Source organism: Ambystoma mexicanum, chromosome 6p, assembly GCF_040938575.1.
Source record: "Ambystoma mexicanum isolate Mex_15411 chromosome 6p, UKY_AmexF1_1, whole genome shotgun sequence".
NCBI lineage: Eukaryota > Metazoa > Chordata > Amphibia > Caudata > Ambystomatidae > Ambystoma > Ambystoma mexicanum.
In genome coordinates, this window is record NC_090935.1 from 147,504,058 (window position 1) to 147,525,301 (window position 21,244).

Genomic DNA, 21,244 nt, shown 5'->3' on the forward strand with positions numbered 1-21,244 from the left:
GGTTCCCCACCCACGCCACACCCCACAGAAATGGCAGCAGTACCCTATTCAACTTTAGGACAAAGATTGAACCTGTGTCTGAATGTTACGATTCATGCATTCTCGTGGCCCGCGACCCTGAACTTAGTGCCATTGCGTTGCTATATAACGTGACGTCTGGACCTCTTTGGGATGTCCTCTAACCACCCACAGGATGTTTCCCAGCCTGCACATCCCTTCCTCTCTTCTTGCATACCCTCCAGTTTCCAACCAGAGAGCTGTGCGTTCACAGTCCTGTACAGGGACAGCCCCGCTGCAGTCACTTGATCTGGCTTACTATCTGCACTGAGCCCATCCATGCCATCTGTCATTTCCTGCACCATGGAAGCACCTGCCCGAACCTATAAAACACGTATGATGTGAAATCTTGCCAGAGTTGCAGCTCAAACATCTGGCCGTTTCCCATGCACTGATCCAAACCTCTCGACCGTGCCCATGTTCTATTACAATAGTACATCCAAAAGATAACATTTCCTCTTTGTCCCTCTTACTTGTCAAAGTCTTATAATATTTAGGGGAGTCTCACCAGGAACAGACACCCGGCCACATCCTTGTTCTCATCGAAAGTAGCTTACGGGGCTCTTTGTCTCTGGACTACAAAATCCTTGATCAGGCGAAGCGGTAAATCAGGCGATGATCAGAAATAACACAGTGTTACCATTAGAGCTACACTTGTAATGAGGTCCTTGGAGTGGTGCCCATGCTGAGAAATATAGGGCTGCTCATTAGTTTCTTCCCATACCAATTTCAAGAGCAGGTAATCATTAACCAGGGCAAACCATGAAACAACTGCATCTAGCCACAAGTTCATTTGGTTTTAGGTCAAGAGACCTTTTTAAAAAGACCCCAAAAAATAAACAATTTAGAAAGACCGCTCTGTGACCGCACAGAGCCATCTTTCTAAATCGAACTGTCAGCCCCTGCGATGCACAGATGTGCGCGCAGGGGCTGTCAGGCACGCCAGGACCATGAAGCGGCCAGGAGGGAGACCAGGTGAGTGGCTATGTGTGTGTTTGTGTGTGTATGTTGGGTGTTCGTGTGTGTGTTTGGGTGCATTTTGGTGGGGGGCTGTTGGGAGGGGAAGGAGATGACGGGGCCTAAGGCGGAGTGGTTTGGAAGCTGGTATACCCCTTTTTTAACTAAATCCGGGAGGAGGGGGTAAGAGGTGGAGGTGGGAGAGGGGATTGGGGGGTGAAAAAATGTCATTTTTATGTTTGTAGGCCGGCTAAAATCAGGTGAAAAAAATCAGTCTTTTGGTTAGGTGACCTACACAAATCGAAATAATGACATAGAACCGTTAATTTGTATTTCATGATTGAGGCTCAAGGGCTGAAAATGCTGGACTCGTCCTTGATACTGCAAGTTGGAGATCTAAGGATGGGCGCAACCATTCCCTAAGAGAAGACGCCTATCAATGGGTAAACCTGGGTGGTAGCTTCCTCCATTGTATATCTGCCCCTTCAAGGTAGTGCCTTCAAAGGAGCATGACAGGTAGCGTAGCTGTTCAAAAAGTTCCAAAACCGGAAGGTCATTGTGGACTTATATCAGTAACACAATGCCTTGATCAAGTTTCAGTATCTAGAAGGAGGAATGGATCTGTTATGTTATGTTAGGAGTACTTATAACACGCACTTTAACCCGGAGGCATCTTGGCGCGACCAAAGGAAGGAATACCAACCCTAGCAGTGTCCCTAGAATAAGAAGGTTTTAAACGCCCTTCTAAATTGAAAATGGTTCACCAGGCCTCTCAGGCTACATGGAAGCCCATTCCACGACCTACTGGCAGCGTATGAGAAGGCCTGACCACCCATGCGGGCCATGCGGTCCTTCAGGATAACAACTAAATTGGAGTCACCAGAGCGCAGTGGCCTGGACGGAACATGGGGGGAAATTTGGCCTGTAAATATTCCGGTCCCTGCCTAAAAAAAGCACAGTGTACCAAACACAGGCCTTGAACTTAATCCTCTGTGCCACCGGTAGCCAGTGTAGTGACCGAAGCACTGGACGTAAATGGGCTCCATAAGTGGAGGCAATAGCCACCCTAGCTGCTAAATTTTGCAGCAAATGCAAACGATGTATCAGCCCAAGAGGTTGAGCCAAATAGAGTGTGTTACAATAGTTGATCTGACTGGTAATCAGAGAGGACACCAGCAGTGGCCGCAGACGTTCAGGCAGGAAAGGCAGAACTGTGCCCAGCACTCTAAGAAATAAATGACCAGTCTTACAGACCGCGCTGACCTGAGATGCCATTGATTGGTTGGATGACAAAAGTACCCCTAAATTCTTAACCACCTTAACCAGGATAGGAAAATCACCCAGAGTTGGGGGCCAAAAAGAACCAGACCATTCAACAGAAAGAGCCCACCACCAAGATTTCTGTCTTGTCCCTGTTCAGCTTCAGCCAATTCTCACTCATCCAGTTTCCCACAAACACTCCTGCAGTTCATGAGCCATAGTCCCCTGTTCCTGATGATGACAGACCAGGCTCTGAGTGTCGTTGGCGTAGGAATAACAGCGAAAGCCGTAAGAACGGATGAGGCGAATAAGAGAATGAATATAGATGTTATAAAGCAAGGGGACAAGGCCGATCCTTGAAGGACACCACAAAATAAAGCACGAGAAAAAGAAAGAAAAGGAGGCAAGGATAGTGATTGGCCCCCATCAGCGGGGAAATATGCAAACCAGTCCAGGACGGTCCCCGAGAGGCTAGCAGACTGCAGGCGAGATAACAGGACGGAGTGGTCAACCGTGCGAAATGCCGCCGACAGATCTAATAAAATCAGGGCTCCCACTCTGCCCTGGTCAACCAGCATGGTGAGATCCTCGACCACAGACACTGGGTCTCGGTGCCCCAACCGGGACGAAACCCTGACTGAAAGGAAGTGACGATTTCAGAAAAATGATGAAAGAAGATGTTGGTATTAGAGACTTGAGTAGCTTCATAGAGAAAGGAAGAAGGGAGATAAGGCGAAAATTAGCCAACACAGACACGTCCAGTGTAGGCTTTTTAAGAAGAGGGATCACTGTGGCCTGCTACAACTCAGTTGGCACCATACACGACCAGCAGGAGGAGTTAACAGCCTCAATAACCCAGGGGATCATGTCCGGCAAGATCCTTTTCAAAGTAGCCAGAGGGATAGGGTCAGATGGGGCTGCTGACTTCAGGCGCTGAGAAACTTCAATGGCCGAGAATTCAGGAAACATGATCCATCCTGTACCATCGGCAGCCACCTTATCCCAGGTCATGGAAGTGGCTATAGACTGCTGCCCTCCTGACATGTTATCATGGATATCGACTACCTTGGTGTAAAAAAGGTCTGACAATGAGTCACACAGAGCTTGGGAGACAGGCACAGAAGGTGAAAACCGGGAGGTTGAGGAGAAGGACTTAACCACTGGGAAAAGTTCTTTCAATTGATTAAAAGCAGACTTCAGCTTGCAGGTGAAGTATGATTTTTTGGCTAAAATCACCTCCTGATGGTATACTCTAGCAAGGTATTGGAAAGAAATGTTCTCGGCCGCACCATACGCACAGCGCCATTTGCGCTCCGCCTATCTCACAAGCAGGCGGGATACTTTCAAAGAAGCAGTAAAGCAGGGCTCAGCAGGGTGCTTCCTGGCCTGGACTAATTTAAGATCGGCTATGTGATTCGCAACCTCCACTAGGATGCCAGAAAGTACTGAGAAATCCATATTGCCAGCTGACTTACAACGAGATACAATCTCAGAGGACAGCAGCTGGGGATCAACTGTCTGCCAGTTGCGTCTCCAAGATATAACAGAAATATAATTAGCAAGAAAAACACCTGCATTACAATTTACAAAATTCTAAAGTATTATTTTTGTTTTAAAGTGGTATTTGGTATTAGAGTGCAATAATGGTATCACCATAGCACTAACATATTCTTTTCAAGTTTGTCACTTTACTGCGACCTGACCACCATTCCTCCTCTCTAGGGTTCCCTTTCTATTTCCAGGATCTCACGATTAGTTTTTGGCTAACATGTCATCTTTGATCAGGCAGATGTTGTGGGCACTTGATCTGGACATGCTATTAAAGACAATGATCTTCGGAATTTCAGTGTGTGCAGGTTTTCAAGGTATGAACTCCACATATTATGGAATACAGCCCCCATCACCCTTAGCCAGTGCAGTCACTGGTGAGGGAACATGGGAGTTGAAGTCCAAAACATCTGAAAAGCCACGATTGCAGATCCCGGTCTTCGTGTCTGCCGAGTCTGATCACAGTCACACGTGATCTCTGGCAGAATCCATGACCAGATTAGAGATTATACGCAGTAGCGATCAGATTAAAATAATGGCCATGGAATGCCTTACTTTCCATGGATCGTGCTTGATTTTTCCTGTGCCAGCAGGAAACAGAAACAAAAGTGGAAATGAATCCGGCAACGATGGGTGCCATTTTGTGCATGCATGCTGGGGTTTTCATCAGAGTCACCACTTGCTGCTCCGAAGGCCATGGAATCCTGGGTTCCTAGGCTTTCACCACATTTGTGTGGTGTAGCACTAATCAATCAATAGATTGAATTTGCACTTCATTTGGAGTTAAATCCTAGCAGGGGATTGGTAGCTTCCAAGCGTCATGGTAGGAGCTAACAGGGATGACTTATTAGAGAAGTCTCTGCCCTATTTTTTATCTCAATGGCATCAGCATGCAGAGAATTTGCTGCAATGCAATGCAGAGCAACGCATGAAGGGAGAAATGATATGATATGATATGATATGGTATTTGTAACGCGCCTATACACAAGTGTTTCAAGGCGCGACGAGGCAGGGAGGGAGGGAAACAAGGGGAAGACAGACAAACGATCCTACTAGGCCAGGTTTCATTCAGATCGCGCAAGTGCGGAGGTAAGGGGAAAAAGGAGGAAGTGCAGGGGGAGGAGGTGGGGGGAAAGTGCAGTACAAGGTAAGTAGCGTAAAAAATAATAAATAATAAATAATAAATAAAAAGGGCCAGCTGGTGGCAAGTGCGAGGTAAGTGCAGAGCAAGTGCTGGGAAGGGGGCTGTAGGGATACAGTGACAGTCCCACAGTGCGGGGGAGCCAGGGAGGCAGTGCAAGTGGAGAGTGGCTGGGCCCTGGACCGAGGTTGCTGAGAGTGGCCCAGATGCAAATCAAAATGTTTGAAATGTTCTTCCCCAAGCCAGGGCTCCAATGCTGCATAGGCCTGCTTATGTCCACCCTCTTGAGAACAAAGGGCCATATGTTATGTTATGTTGATTTATACTGTGTAACGCTACCGCCCAGGGGCAATCTCCAGGTGCTCACGTGCCTCTGCAAGAAAAGAGGGCAGGCTGTGTAACTGTAGATAGGATGATAGGCTAGGCTCAGAACCAGGAGAAACTGGCGTATGTGTGTGTTGTCTGGCGTGTGGGTTGGTTGTGTGGCCCGGCTTTTTATAACTGTTAGAGTTAGACTCAACGCCTCGGTTGTGTGCTAGTGTCTTATGCGGTTAGGGTGGAAATATAATATGCCTGCAATGGCCTTGCTTTGCCTTATCTCAGCCTGCCAGGCAGGCTCCAGGGGGTTGCTATTGGTTCTGCTGAATCTCTAGAAGCTTAACTCGTCATTTGTGGGTGAGGTATAAAACTCTCACTTACAGATTAAAAATATATTTCTAGTTTGGACTGAAACCATGTGCCAAAAATTCAGAAGGGGTGAAGCTTTATCAGTTGATGCTGTTTTCATCTAGAGAACCAATGAGAGTGAAGCAGATAAATAACGTAAAATCCATAACATTTGAATTGGGTGTAAATGTATTCCTCTTCAAATCAAAATATATTCTCTCGGAAGAATTCTGATTCATAGTTAGATGTTTTTATTATCAATGTATCGGGTTCTTCGTCACGGTGACCAGGTATGAGAGGTACCAACGATTGTCAGCATAGAGCTGTATGAATTGAAATGCAATGACATTGCTACCAGCCAACCTCGGGCCTTAGCAGGATTCCTTGAATATTAACTCACTTTCCTGAGCACTATAATTAGTAGTGATAGGGTCAGACGTGCCAATACACAGGAGGGAGGATAGCTCAGGGGCAACGTGCTCGCCTTGGAAGCAAGACAGCCCACGCTTAGAAACCTCTGGGTATTAAGCGTTATAAATAACCCATCATATCATATCACAGCTGAATAATATCGGTCCACCCTCCCATTGCCAAATGGGTTCTTAAGGAATGATTATATGAGATACTGCTAAACAGTTTATGCATGTGCACATTTGAAGTGACATGCAACTTTTGTATCAGACCTGTCTTCAATGTGGCCAATCAGTTGCTGGTTTATCTTCAGACTATGCACAACAGAAGTGTAATTGTATCCACTATATGGATGGCAGTGATTATGTTACCCGCTCACTGAGCGTGAAGTCAGCTCAAGTGCAACACTGGCAACACTTACAGGGTAATTCATGGAAATTCGCACAAAAGTGTCGCACGCGGCTGGCGCACAGCGTGCCCGTGCGAATTTCTGCGCCAGCCGCGTGCGATAAAATCAATTTCCGCGCACAGCGTATTCATGGATTCTCGCCTCCAAAAGCAGACGTGGCGCAGAGTGGCGCAGCGACCCTGCAGCAGCGCCAGTTACGCCCCCAAGAACGCCCTCGCGCAAGGAAAAGCCATCAAGATCGCAAAACCATTGCAAAGGGCTGCGCCAACCCTGTACCAGTTTACCGGACTGGCAAACAGCAAACGCAAAGCGGGGAACGCGTATTACGGGTTTCGGGAACACGCGTGTGCGAGAAGTTTCACACGCGATATGACCTGGGGGAGTGTGTGCGTGTATTTGAGGGGTGCGCGAGAAGTCTCACACGCGATCGGGCCTGGGGGAGCGTGTGCGTGTACTTCAGGTGTGCGCAAGAAGTTTTACACGCGAATGGCCTGGGTGCGTGTATTTCAGGGGTGCGCGAGAAGTTCCACACGCGAATGGCCTGGGCGCATGTATTTCAGGGGTGCGCGAGAAGTTCTACACGCGATCGTGCTGGGCGCGTGTATTTCGGGGGTGTGCGTGAAGTTCCACACGCGATCTGGCCTAGGGGAGCGTGTGCGTGTATTTCAGGGGTGCGCAAGAAGTCTCACATGCGATCGGGCCTGGTGGAGCGTGTGCGTGTATTTCAGAGGTGCGCGAGAAGTTTCACACGCGAACGGGTTGGGTGCGTGTTTTTCAGGGGTGCGCGAGAAGTTCCACACGCGATCGTGCTGGGCGCGTGTATTTCGGAGGTGTGCGTGAAGTTCCACACGTGAGCTGGCCTGGGGGAGCGTGTGCGTGTATTTCAGGGGTGCGCGAGAAGTCTCACACGCAATCGGGCCTGGGGGAGCGTGTGCGTGTATTTCAGGGGTGCGCGGGAAGTTTCACACGCGATTGGGATGCGTGCGGGTATTTCAGGGGTGCGCGAGAAGTTTCACACACGATTGGGCTGGGTACGTGTATTTCAGGGGTGCGCGGGAAGTTTCACACGCGAATGGGCTGCATGCGGGTATTTCAGGGGTGCACGAGAAGTTTCACATGCGATTGGGCTGGGTACGTGTATTTCAGGGGTGCGCGGGAAGTTTTACACGCGATTGGGCTGGGTGCGGGTATTTCAGGGGTGCGTGGGAAGTCTCACACGCGATTGGGCTGCGTGCGGGTATTTCAGGGGTGCGCGCGAAGTTTCACTTGCGATTGGGCTGGGTATGTGTATTTCAGGGGTGCGCGTGAAGTTTTACACGCGATTGGCCTGGGTGCGGGCATTTCAGAGGTGCGCGGGAAGTCTCACACGCGATTGCGCTGCGTGCGGGTATTTCAGGGGTGCGCGCGAAGTTTAACACGCGATTGGGCTGGGTACGTGTATTTCAGGGGTGCGCGGGAAGTTTTACACGCGCTTGGGCTGGGTGCGGGTATGTCAGGGGTGCGCGGGAAGTCTCACACGCAATTGGGCTGCGTGCGGGTATTTCAGGGGTGCACTGGAAGTTCCACACGCAAATGTCCTGGCTATGTGTATCTTGGGGTGCGCGGGAAGTTTCACACGCAACATCAGCAGGGTACGTGTATTTCAGGGGTTCCGTGGAGTACTACACGTGAATTGGCCGTGTGGGTCCTCCCAGGTGTTCGCTCCACAACCTCCACGGCCCCTGCAGGCAGCCCACACCACGGGGGACTAGCCTGCACCCCCACTCGTCCCCCTGCACCCCCACCCCCCCAGCACTGTGGGGAACCCTCCACCAGGCCCCAACTCATGTTCCCCTGCACCCCCACCCCCCAGCACTGTGGGGCACCCTCCACCAGGCCCCAACTCATGTCCCCCTGCACCCCCACCCCCCAGCACTGTGGGGAACCCTCCACCAGGCCCCAACTCATGTTCCCCTGCACCCCCATCCCCCAGCACTGTGGTGCACCCTCCACCAGGCCCTAACTCATGTTCCCCTGCACCCCCACCCCCCAGCACTGTGGGGCACCCTCCACCAGGCCCCAACTCATGTTCCCCTGCACCCCCAACCCCCAGCACTGTGGGGCACCCTCCACCAGGCCCCAACTCATGTCCAACTCATGTCTCCCATCACCCCACCCCCCAGCACTGTGGTGCACCCTCCACCAGGCCCCAACTCATGTTCCCCTGCACCCCCACCCCCCAGCACTGTGGGGCACCCTCCACCAGGCCCCAACTCATGTCCAACCCATGTCTCCCATCACCCCCACCCCCCAGCACTGTGGTGCACCCTCCACCAGGCCCCAACTCATGTTCCCCTGCACCCCCACCCCCCAGCACTGTGGGGCACCCTCCACCAGGCCCCAACTCATGTTCCCCTGCACCCCCACCCCCCAGCACTGTGGTGCACCCTCCACCAGGCCCCAACTCATGTTCCCCTGCACCCCCATCCCCCCAGCACTGTGGGGCACCTGCCAGCAGGCCCCCACTCATGTCCAACTCATGTCTCCCATCACCCCCACCCCCCAGCACTGTGGTGCACCCTCCACCAGGCCGCAACTCATGTTCCCCAGTCAACATGTCATCACAATCTAGATCCCTGGTCCCTATGGTCAGCCTCCAAATGCAAAACACCCACCCGAGTATTGCATCCACCCACTTAGAAATGGCAATAACATGATAGAACACCAATTGCAAGTTTGGAAACAAACACATGTCCCTCACATACACCCAATGGGTGTCAGTGAATCTCAAAACCCATATCATGATATGCATGAAACCAATGAGATGATACTACACATTGAAGTTTGATCAAGAAATATGTATTAAAGGAAACATAAATTGAATCAAAAATAAACAAACAGAAATGGGAATGTAAAAAAATTAAAAGAAGCATGTCCGTGAAAAAATGCAAAACCAAAAATCATAATCCAAAGGAATGGTGTCCAAAGTCACAGTCCACAAAAGAAAATCCTATGGAAAATAATAATCGAAAGCCATTGCTCCATGGGTAAATTGTAAAAGAAAAAGAAAATCCAACAGTGAACTATGTACAGATGAACAAGCCAGGGTCCATGATCCCAACAAAAGAAATGAAACCTATCTAACAACACTACCTAATAAAAAAAACTATATACAAAAATGTGGCCCATTGTCCAAAAGATCCAAAAAAAATGCAAAAACAAAGGAAACCTAACACTAACTACAGAACTATGTACAAGGGCAGCGGGCTAGTCCGACGGCTCACTTTTGGATGTTCCGGGCCAGGGCATCATCGAACTCCTGCTCAATGTCCCGGAGGCGGTCTTCCTCCATGGCCCTGAGGGTCCGCAGGGCCGTCGACGTGTCCACCTCCAACCCCCTGCGGATTGCCTCGAGGCACTCGGCCCGCCTCAGGGCCCTCCACATGGAGTTCTCCGCCCTGACCATCGTGAGCCGTGCCTCTTCCGCCCGCTGCCGCTCCGCATCTATGGTGTGGCCCAACCGCTGCCACACGGGAGACACTTTCTGTCCTGGGTCCTCCTGCCCTCCGGCCGATGCCTGCCCCTCCGATGTCGAAGGCCCCGAGCCTTCATGGCTCCCACCACGTTGCTGCTGCGCCTCTGCCCGTGACTGCCTCCTGCTGCCTGCACATCCTCCGCTGGCTGGGGTGCAGTCGTTGATGTGGCCACCCCTGCTGGACGTCCGACTCCCGACTGTGGCAGGGATGCCTCCTCCACCAGCCTGGCCGCACCGTCTGAGGCAGCTCCACAGGGCACCCAGGTGACTGATGGGTGGGAAGATGGCACGGAGGACGACTGGCGCATAGGGCGTTCAGTGGAGGAGGGGGTCGCAGCAAGCCCCATCAAACGGAGGAATCCGGCCTGGGTGACCTGTCCCAGTAGGCCGACGCGGTCAACGAGACATTCGAGATGACGTGCAGTCTCCTCATGAAAAGACTGCAGGTCACCTCGCATGGCCCGTTGACGCAACGCCACACCAGTCAGGACAGGCTCAACCCGGACCCGGATAGCCACGTCCGCAGGCAGAGGAAGGCCAGTTGTCGTGAGCTCATCACCTGCCTGAAAACGGGTCTGGACGTAGGCATCCCTGCTGGTGCAAGATGATGCAGGGACAGGATCAGGGACAAGATTGCACACAGGCACCTCCGCGGTGGCCTGTGCTGCCTCCTGTCCCTGGTCCTGCACTGCACCACTGGCACCAGTGGAATCCCCACCTCCAGACCCCGTCTCTGTTGCTTGCACGGCCTCCTCCTCCACCAAACCCCCCACCAACCTGGATGACTCTGTGCCATCTTCCCCCGTTGGGCTTTGTGGGGTCCCAGCTGCCCCTTCTGCTGCCGAGGAGTCCAACTCCAACCTCCGCCTCTTGGACCTCCCCCCGGCAGCTGCGGCCTGGGACGGGGCACCGGACTCCTCACTCCCCGACGAGATCACAACCTGGGAAGGGAGCCAGGCCTTGCGTCTCCGGCTGGCGGTGGGATCCCCGCCGCTGTGCTCCACAGCACCTTCTCCGCCCTCTTCATCAGTTGACGCTGCAGACAGGGAGAAATAAAACACAGGCATCAGGGCACTGTACAATGGACACATACACACATGACAGTTCTACATGAGTGGCATTGGCAAACCTCAGACATGCCATCACAATCCCCAACACACATGTAATTTCAACTCGCACACATGAGCCATACCACAGCCATATCGCAACTGCCAGCACCATCCATACACATACAACAGCATGAGCAGGCAAAGCTGAGCCAGACATCACATGCAACACAGGAAGTGCACTACACATGTACACACACCACCACACTTGCATGCATGTGTACACCTCTGCTAACTGTCGCAGTGTTCAGATGGGCATCCATGTCACATCTGCCAATCAGGCTTCCACATCCCGCTGTCACATGCATCCATGTTGCATCACTGTTGCACCCTTGTCAAATACACACAAATGCACATGTACACAGTGCTGATACATGCAGCTGAAAACAACATACATGCGTGACATCACGAACATGTCTACTTACATACACATTCATCCAAACATGTGTGCCCACACAACTGCATTTGGCATGCAAGCCTACACACACAAGCACCATCCATGTCTCACACATTACAGCCCTCGCATGTGTTAGCCTCACGGCCCTGTACACCCCCACCCATACTCGACCCCATACAAACAGATGTGCAACCTGCACACTACTAAAACATCACCACACGCACAGCTCACAATCAGGATGCATGTACACTTACCGCTGGACTCCAGACGGGTCTGCCTCTCAAGGACCAGGACTTGGAGTGCTGGGGATATGCGTTCCAGGACCCTCATCTGATCTTCCGACAAGTGGCCCCGGCGCCCCTTAGCATCCGCTGCCTTCAAGAGGTGCCGGGCCTTGTTCAGGGTCCTGGACCTGAAGTCCTCCCCGCGCTTCTTGACATGTTGGAAGTCGCGGACTGCCACCCCCTCCGCGTTGATGGCAGTCACGATGTCCATCCAGATCCGAGTCCGTCCTTCCTTGTCGGCGCCGGAACTTCCGAAGAGGGCATCATACTGCCCCATGACTTGCTCCACCAGGACACCTACTTCCCTGGCACTGAAGCTGGTGCCCCTCTGCCTCTCTGGCCGGGGGTTGTCAGTGGTGCCAGATGTTGCAGTGCCCGACATGACAACCCCAGAGGCAGGAGTGGGTGGGCAACTGGGTCCTGGGGCTGGGCTGTGGAGCGATGGAATCCCAGTCGGGAGTCTTCGGTTCCAGCAGGGCAGGGGGGGTCACAGCAACAGCACCCCTGGCTGATGTGCAGGCAGCAAATGGCAGGGCACGTGGGCAGCAGGCAGTCAGGCAGCAGCAGATGGCAGGTGGGAGCGTGCTCGGGGGTCTGGGGGGCAGTAATTCGGCCTTCTGGGCAGGAGCGTGGTCTTCCGTGTGCTTACGTGTGGCCAGCTTGATACGGAGTGATTTGGTACGTGAGCGTGTAATTCGAGGAAAGGCCCTTAGCGCGTAAGCGCGTCTGCACGCATACGCGATTTCATTGGACCAAAGGCCCTTAGCGCGTAAGCGCGTCTGTGACGTATCGCGCACGGGCGTTGCCCTGGCAGGGCTTGGAGATCCCGTGTGGATTTACATTGCTCTGTATGTGCTTTCCGAGGGGTGCGGTGCGTGTGTTTTCCAGGCGTTGGGGTTCACACGCTATTACTTTACAGTGGGTGGGTTTTGGCTACGCGCGTGTGAAACTTCACGCGCACCCCCGAAATACACGCACACGCTCCCCCAGGCCCGATCGCGTGTGAAACCACCTGCGAGCCCCTGAAATACAAGTACCCCGCTCCCCCAGGCCCGATCGCGTGTGAAACTTCTCGCGCACCCCTGAAATACACGCGCACATGCCAATCGCGTGTGAAACTTCTTGCGCACCTCTGAAATACACGTGCCCAGGCCAATCGCGTGTGAAACTTCTCACGCACCTCTGAAATACAGGCACACGCTCCCCCAGGCCCGATCGCATGTGGAACTTCTCGCGCACCCCTGAAATACACGCGCACAGGCCAATCGCGTGTGAAACTTCTCGCGCATCTCTGAAATACACGCACACGCTCCCCCAGGCCCGATCGCGTGTGGAACTTCTCGCGCACCCCTGAAATACACGCGCATAGGCCAATCGCGTGTGAAACTTCTCGCGCACCTCTGAAATACACGCACACGCTCACCCAGGCCCGATCGCGTGTGGAACTTCTCGCGCACCCCTGAAATACACGCGCACAGGCCAATCACGTGTGAAACTTCTCGCATACCTCTGAAATACACGCACACACTCCCCCAGGCCCGATCGCGTGTGGAACTTCTCGCACACCCCTGAAATACATGGCACAGGCCAATCGCGTGTGAAACTTCTCACGAACCTCTGAAATACACGCGCCCAGGCCAATCGCGTGTGAAACTTCTCGCGCACCTCTGAAATACACGCACACGCTCCCCCAGGCCCGATCGCGTGTGGAACTTCTCGCGCACCCCTGAAATACACGCGCACAGGACAATCGCGTGTGAAACTTCTCGTGCACCTCTGAAATACACGTGCCCAGGCCAATCGCGTGTGGAACTTCTCACGCACCTCTGAAATAGACGCACACGCTCCCCCAGGCCTGATCGCGTGTGGAACTTCTTGCGCACCTCTGAAATACACGCACACGCTCCCCAGGCCCGATCGCATGTGTAACTTCTTGCGCGTGTATAACTTTGGCACACATTTTTTGCCTGCGCAGGGACGCTACCGCCTGCTTTCGTGTGGCAGACATGTATGGGCCTGTGCGCGTCTTTGGCCGTGCGCTGTTTTTCCCTATTCCATTCCATGAATACGTGTTGTAGGCGAGGGTGTGGGAGTTCCGCGCACTTGCCTCCTGTACTTCCCCCGTGACGCCCACATTTTCACGAGTTGTTCCCCATTCTGCGTGTAACGCCCCGTGTTATGCCTACTTTTGTTATGTGCGCCGCGCTATGTGCGAATTCGCTGTGGCCTTATCGCACAGCGTTCGATGACCTGTGCACCAGCGTGCGCCAGCGTGCGCCGCGCACTTTTTCAGCGCACATCCAATATTTTTCTTGCGCACGGACTTCCATGAATCGATGTGCGCTGGTTTCCCTGTGATTTTCGCACTTGCACTGCGATTTTCTCTCTTTCACTGCAAATCGCACGTTTTTGCACGCTTGCGCCGAAATTTTTGGCGCACATTAATTCCATGAATCGGCCTGTTAGTAACCATATAACATTTGTAATACAGAACTGCACCAAGAGACCATGAAAAGGGTTATATAAAACCCATTGGCATGACATAAAACGTTACTGCAAAGAATCTACTTCGAGTTGCAAAGATCAAAACAATCACAGGTGAGTAACATTTCATGAATGCCATTCCTTCACAATCACATATTTGTTGAATATGTGATACTGTACATATATTGTTACTGCCCCAATTTACATTCCAGGATTGTTTTCATTCAGCGTGACATGAAAATAATGGATGTTGTTTACATGACTCCCTGCAACCAGCACAACATGCATCAAAAGCTGTCCCCATGACAGGTATGTGGCCTTGTCAATCTATGCTAGAAGAATGTTCAGGTGAACAATATAAGTACACCTAATTCAAATGCATTTATAACAACAGGGAAACATTGCATCGCATTTAGCGAGACAACTTAACCAATGCACAATAGAACATTATTAAAAAAACTAATCTCAACATTAATAAAGTGCAAGATACGTCCCAGATCTTTTGTCACATCAAAAGTGTGTGCACAATCAAACATTGGATTACAATGCACATATCAAAACTAACACAATAAATTACATATCTCCCTCACGATTTATACCCAAAGTGTTAGTGCTGCATGTTATACAAATGTTGAAAAAAGTCTAAACACATACAATACATACAATATGAAGCACATCCCAAAAACATTAAAAATCATTCAATTTCTAAAATCATTTTGCATCAATCTCCAATATTCACTTTCTGGAATTAATCATCTATACCCCCAAGTCCTCCGTTTAAATCTGTGGGTGGATTGGTCGGCTTTACAATGACGTTTCGGCATGTATTCCTTTGTAAAACACCTTCTTCAGGACCAGTCCAAGCACATTACATTCAGGACATCGCATCCACAGATAAATCTTATTGAAATCTCGACTGTTCATTCAGGTTTAGTTCAATCTATGTAATAAGCAATACTCATTCTGCAAATACATCATTGTTATTTATGCAGAACAGTTGAGCCTCAACTTTAACTCCCTGCAAATTAGATAAATGGTACAGCAACATATCACGTTGGCACCCCCATTGGCAAGTTGTCCACATTGAGTTCCCTCAAGATTGTCTCTAGACCAAGGGCAAAAGACAAAACAGGACAGAGGTCTAAATCTCTATACAGGGTTACAATTCTCGCATAGTTGTAAAATCATAAGGACAAAACCACCTACTTGTGCTGCCATTTCAACACTTCCTTCGCTTCATACTGCTCCGTTTAGTTCACATTTCAGTACCTGCGGACAGACATAAAGATTGATGAACTATATTTATTACATTTTCTAAGTTATAATAATGATAGAAGTATAAGTATCTTAACATTTCTCACCTCTATCCCTTTTTGTTGGAAATAAAAAGTTAATGTGGACCGATAGATCTTCCCTCTCTCATAACCTACAAATCATTATGAACAGGGTTTCAAACCACATGCCTTACAAAAATCAAGGAAACTTTAGTGTAGAGGTGCTATGATTTCAGGGATTTTAGCTCCCTAGATCATTATCGTGGGCTTCACTCCTATGCCAAAGTTGTGCTGTGATGTAGTGAAGCAGCGGAGTCTCACTATGAAGATATAGACGCCACGATTGCTTGTGAACCCATGTAGGAACGCACAGATGTACCTAATTTCATCAACGTCACATTGCCACTCATTTCTGTCATAATCGCACAAATAATTCTGCGCCATCTTGGAATTGCTGATTTAACACAGAGAAGTCAAATCTTTTACTCCAAAGCAGTTCTTAATATTACAATACTGACTATAAATTATTAAACCTTTTAGGGGGGGAATGTTAGAATTACCCATTCATTTGTTAGAGAATCTAATGTCAGACTCATCCCGTAACCTAAAATGAAAGTTAATGGTCATTGTGCACAATCAGAGTCGGCCATATTGGACTGACAGACCCTACTTATATTTCATGACATCAAAAAATGTCACTGTCCCGCATCTATGGCATGTGGATTTGTGCAACACTTGTAAACTTGGCTTCAGCCAGTTGCATGAAATAAACAGACAAATCCCTTTATGAGGAGTTGAAACCTGATACAAAAATGAAACAAATCACAGTCAACTCGCCAAATAAGGAGGTTGTCAAAAAGGGTAATTTCACACAATTTCTTACAATGACAGTTGTCCTCTATTTGTGCCACTTGTATGATCCATTAAGATTGTCAATGGACGGTGCAAACACTTCTGCGAGCTGTAATCACAGCACACAGCGGTGCTCTGAATCGGGCCATCAGAAGGCATGTGATGTTCGCTGTCCTTTCTTGAACCTTTTAAAGTGTTGAGTCTTTGCTATGCCGCGTGCCTGTAATCGATCCTCACATAAGTCAGTCGATGACCACCAGGGGTGGACCGGGAACCAAAAGTGGCCCTGGAAATATTTTTGAAAGTGGCCCCATATTGCAATGCGGGAGCCAATGTAGTTAGAAAGATCAACCTCTCTAATGGGGTTCAGGATCCCCCCACCAACAACATTTTGAAAAAAATCATCTAAATGTTGAATAATGAAGCAGATCTGTACCTATTTGACTATTAAGCTATTAAGTAGTTAAACAACAACAAAAACAGACATAATATTGTTAACAGTGATGGTTAACATATTGCAAGCTTTAGGCCTTGTAATATGCAATCGTCACTTGCCATTCGCTAGTGGTAATTGACTCTTGAGGAGTAAGGAATGTTGTGTGTGTGAATTTAGATGGAAATTGACATTTGATGCATGACTTCTGTCTGGCAACATGACATTTTAGCAGCAATTAATTGTTTACTTCCAATGTATCTACGAGAGGAACAGAGATGGAAGGAAGGGCATGGTGTGGGAAGGAGAGACGGTAGGAAGAACAAAAAAACAGGGTACCGCCACAGAATAGGCCCATGGTGCAGAGGACCACCGGAATCCTCCGGGGTTCCCCGCCGGGCAGCCCCGCCCCCCTGCATTGATGACTGTATGCAGCAAATCTGCTTTTCAAGACTACAGACAGCTCCTCTCTTCTTGTGAAAAAAAACAGATGCTATATTAGCAGTTTGTTTCCACAATTTTAAGCAAGTTGTGTAATGTTTTGGGCAGAATGCAAGCTCGTATGCAAGACAACATCTGAAAAGGCCTAAACCACAAACCTCCAAGAACAGTTATCCTCTGCAGGTCACATGCTGGCCTGTGTGATCTCCCGGAAGTCTGCCTCCAGCCCATAAAAAGGGCATTCGTATCACAGGACATGTGTTGGGCAGCCAATATCCGTTTTGCGAGTTTATAGTTTTGATAATACGTTGACTTTTTCCAGCGTTGGTCGCCAGTCGGAAATGAAATACAGTTTGCAGAATGGAAACTCAGCATCCAAGCTCCACATTTTCTTGGCAGCCACGCACTGCAGTTTGTTAGTAAAGCCTGTCGAATATAAATCTCCCATCACAGCTATGCAGTGTACCAGTGCAGTACATTAGTATCATCAGGCCTCAGCCATCCCTTGCTGTAGTACTTTACATCTTAGCCCAATGAACACTGAGCCGCAATAACTCACCCTTCCTCCTACTGTGAGGCAAGCAGCATCTTGAGACTAAAGAAGGACGTGTCTACTGTTAGGGACACTCAATTGGGACTCATTAGAAGTTTGGCAGTAGCCTTGCCGTTAAAACCGGCAGGCTTCCGCAAAACTTGAGATTTCATTACGGCCCCACCGGACCTGGTAATTGCCCATTTGCGGGAGCCTGAAAAAAATGCTCCCCATTCCCATAAGGCTCAATGGGAATGGGTAGGTCGGATGCACCTGCACCATTCAGAATGGTGCTGGTGCATCCGACATGCTCTGCTCGCGGGTGCCGGTACGGCTGCCAGGCCAGTCCTTGTTGGCGGGAAGGCAACCGCGAGCAGCACTCATAGTTTGCCGGTCCGGTAACAACGGTACCGCAAGCTTACCGGCACCGTTGTTACCAGACCGGCAAACTTATAATGAGGCCCAATGAGTCAATAGTTTAAAAGACAATAGAACTATCAATATATCCAATGTTCCTCAACATCATGGACACAAACCTTGGGAGGCCCTCGGGAACAAGAGATCACTCTGGCGTAAGAACAGAATCAGCGACTTTAGCTTTACGGAGTGACCTGTCTATGAGAAGAATTCCTAATCCAGAAGCGGACACACAAACTGAATGAATTTTTATTGTGAGATGAGCGTAATTGACAGCGTTCCTGCAAATTTCACAGATTGCCGGCAGAAGGTATCTAGCCTTAAAATTGTGGGGTGCAGATTTTTGGAAAAGGGTGCATTGATCTCACAAAGTCTGTGCACTGAGAACAACTCTGTGTGGCCCTACGTGCCAAGTTTCCAATGCGCGCTCTGTGTATTCATTTCAAACCAACCCGCAAAGAAAACCGAGCTACGCAAGGAATGCCCTCAACACACCCCCCACATACTAAAACTATAGCGGAAAACTAAACATTCAGCAAAACCTCCGCATCCGCCACTGACCCAACATCCAGCCGCCAGCGACACAGCCCAAGGACCCCCTAAGTAACGGCTGCACCACTGACAATCTGCTCAAGGCCCCAAGTAAGTAACGGCCGCACCCCTGCGATCCTGCGTGAGCTCCCCTGTAAGAAACGGCTGTAGCCAAGCTACGCAAGGTCCCACGTAAGTTCAGCTTCACCCTTGCGATCCTGCTAACCCTCCACCCTACTCCCAATGCACTGAAACTGCTGCCATATTCCCCAAGCCCAGACACCACCCAACATCCCCTCTCACCTCTGACACCACCTCCTAGCAGCCCCTCAAGTCCTGACACTACCCACCAGCACCCCCCTCCCAGCTCCAACACCTCCCCCAGGTAGCCCCTCAGGTTGCGACACCACCCACCAGCCCCCCTCACCTCCGACACCACCCCAGGCAGACCCTCGAGTCGAACACCACCCACCAGCCCCCCTTACCACAGACACCTCCCCCAGGCAGCCCCTCGAGTCCCGACTGTATCCACCAGCCCCCCTCACCATCAACACCTCTCCCAGGCAGCCCCTCAGATCCCTACAACACTCATCAGCCCTCCTCATTTCCAACACCTCCCCCAGGCAGCCCCGTCAGGTCCCAACACCACCCACCAGCCCCCCTCACCACTGACACCACCTCTAGGTAGCTCCTCGGGTCCGGACAACACCCACCAGCCACCCTCACCTCCGACACCTCCCCCAAGCATCACCTCAGGTCCTGACACCATCCACCAGCCTCCCTCACCTCTGACACCACCCCAAGGCAGCACCTCAGGTCCCGGCACCACCCACCAGCCCCCCTCGCCTCTGACACCTTCCCCAGGCAGCCCCTCAGGTCCTGACACCACCCACCAGAACCCCTCACCTCCAACACCACCCCAAGACAGCCGCTCAGGTCCTGGCACCACCCACCAGCCCCCCTCACCTCCAACACCACACCAGCCTTGCCCTGCCACATAACACCCCTACCAGTCCAATGTTGACCAGCAACTTGCGTCCACTCCACTGACCTGCCACCAACATGAAGCACACCTGCCACATATCCACCTCTAGACTGAACAACTGATGTCTGTAGCTTATCACAGGACTCCCTGGTACACCCCAAACAGTTGCACAGAAACAGGACAGCAGAATGTAGCACCAGCTACACTTTGAGCGCACCATGTACATGCAACATAGTTAAGCAATGTACTGCAATGTGACGTATCATTATGCCCATGGGCCATTGAAATGGCCTCAAAGTGCTGTAAGTGAATGACCTAGGAGGACACAAGTCCAAGACATCACTGATAGGACAGAGTCACATGTAATGTGTGTGCATAGTAGCATGCAAAAATCAAGGAATGAAGGAGTCAGGTAGGAAAGCATAGCCGTCAAAGCACCTGTAAATAACACAAGTTGAACAGGCATGTGTTTGGGTGATGTGAAGGATATCTGAGATTGTGTGAGGCAAGGAGACGGATGATGTGCACAGCCAGACTTAGAAAACTCACCTGTGAAGATGAAGCATTTCAGTGGCATATGTTCAGCATGACATGAGAGTATCCACTAGGTGGTAGCTGCTGTGTGCAGGTGGGTAGCCATGCATCGGGAGGGACACACCAATCAAGCACATCCACAGTGAGGCCCCCAACCCACATGACAGTCACAGAACAAATGCATACCAAAACCAAAGGAAACCAAATGCAACACATGAACAAAGATACACCAACAACTGTGTAATGAATGAACTCAAAACTGTATTGGAAGGGGAAAATGTCCAAGTGCAAAAATGAACAAAAATCAAAAAAGAAAATCCACACAATTAACTATATACACAGGCAGCGGGCTCAATAGTCTCTCATCATTCATTGTCCTCCACATGGAGGCGGGACGAAGTTTACTCCTCGATGGCTTGCAGACTCTCCAACATCCTCCTCTCCTCCTTCGCCTCCTCCTCCTCCTCCTCCCTGCAAGCCTTCTCCAGGATGACAGCTCACCTCAGAGTCCTTCTCTCCAACACCTCTGCCTTGGCCCTAGCAACCCTTGCCATCCTAGCCTCTCCGCCATCAGCTGCTTTCGGAAGTGCATTCGGACGCACACCATTTGTCTGAATCTCCTCCGTTCCCCCTGCCAGTTGACTGAACTGTCCCGCCTGTCTTTCCTCCTCAATTTTGTATGGCCCTGTGGGCATTGCCTCTGAGCACTCCTAATCTGCTGCTGCTTGCTGAGCATAAACAGTGCAGGTGCTCCCGCCATCTGGATGTTGCATCCAGGGGTACTGTACCAGCACTGTGCTGAGGTGCCAGCTGACCCACTGATGCCTGTTCCTGTGTTGGTGCCTGGACAGGCACAGTGACCAATCTTTCTGTAGTTGCTGGGACTTGCATAGGAGGCAGGGGCGTGCTCACCACCAGACTGGGTGGTGTGGTTGGTATTGGAGTATAGGGGGCTGTGATGGGAACTGGCAAGGAAGGACCCCTGGAGGATGACTGGAGCACAGAGGAGGC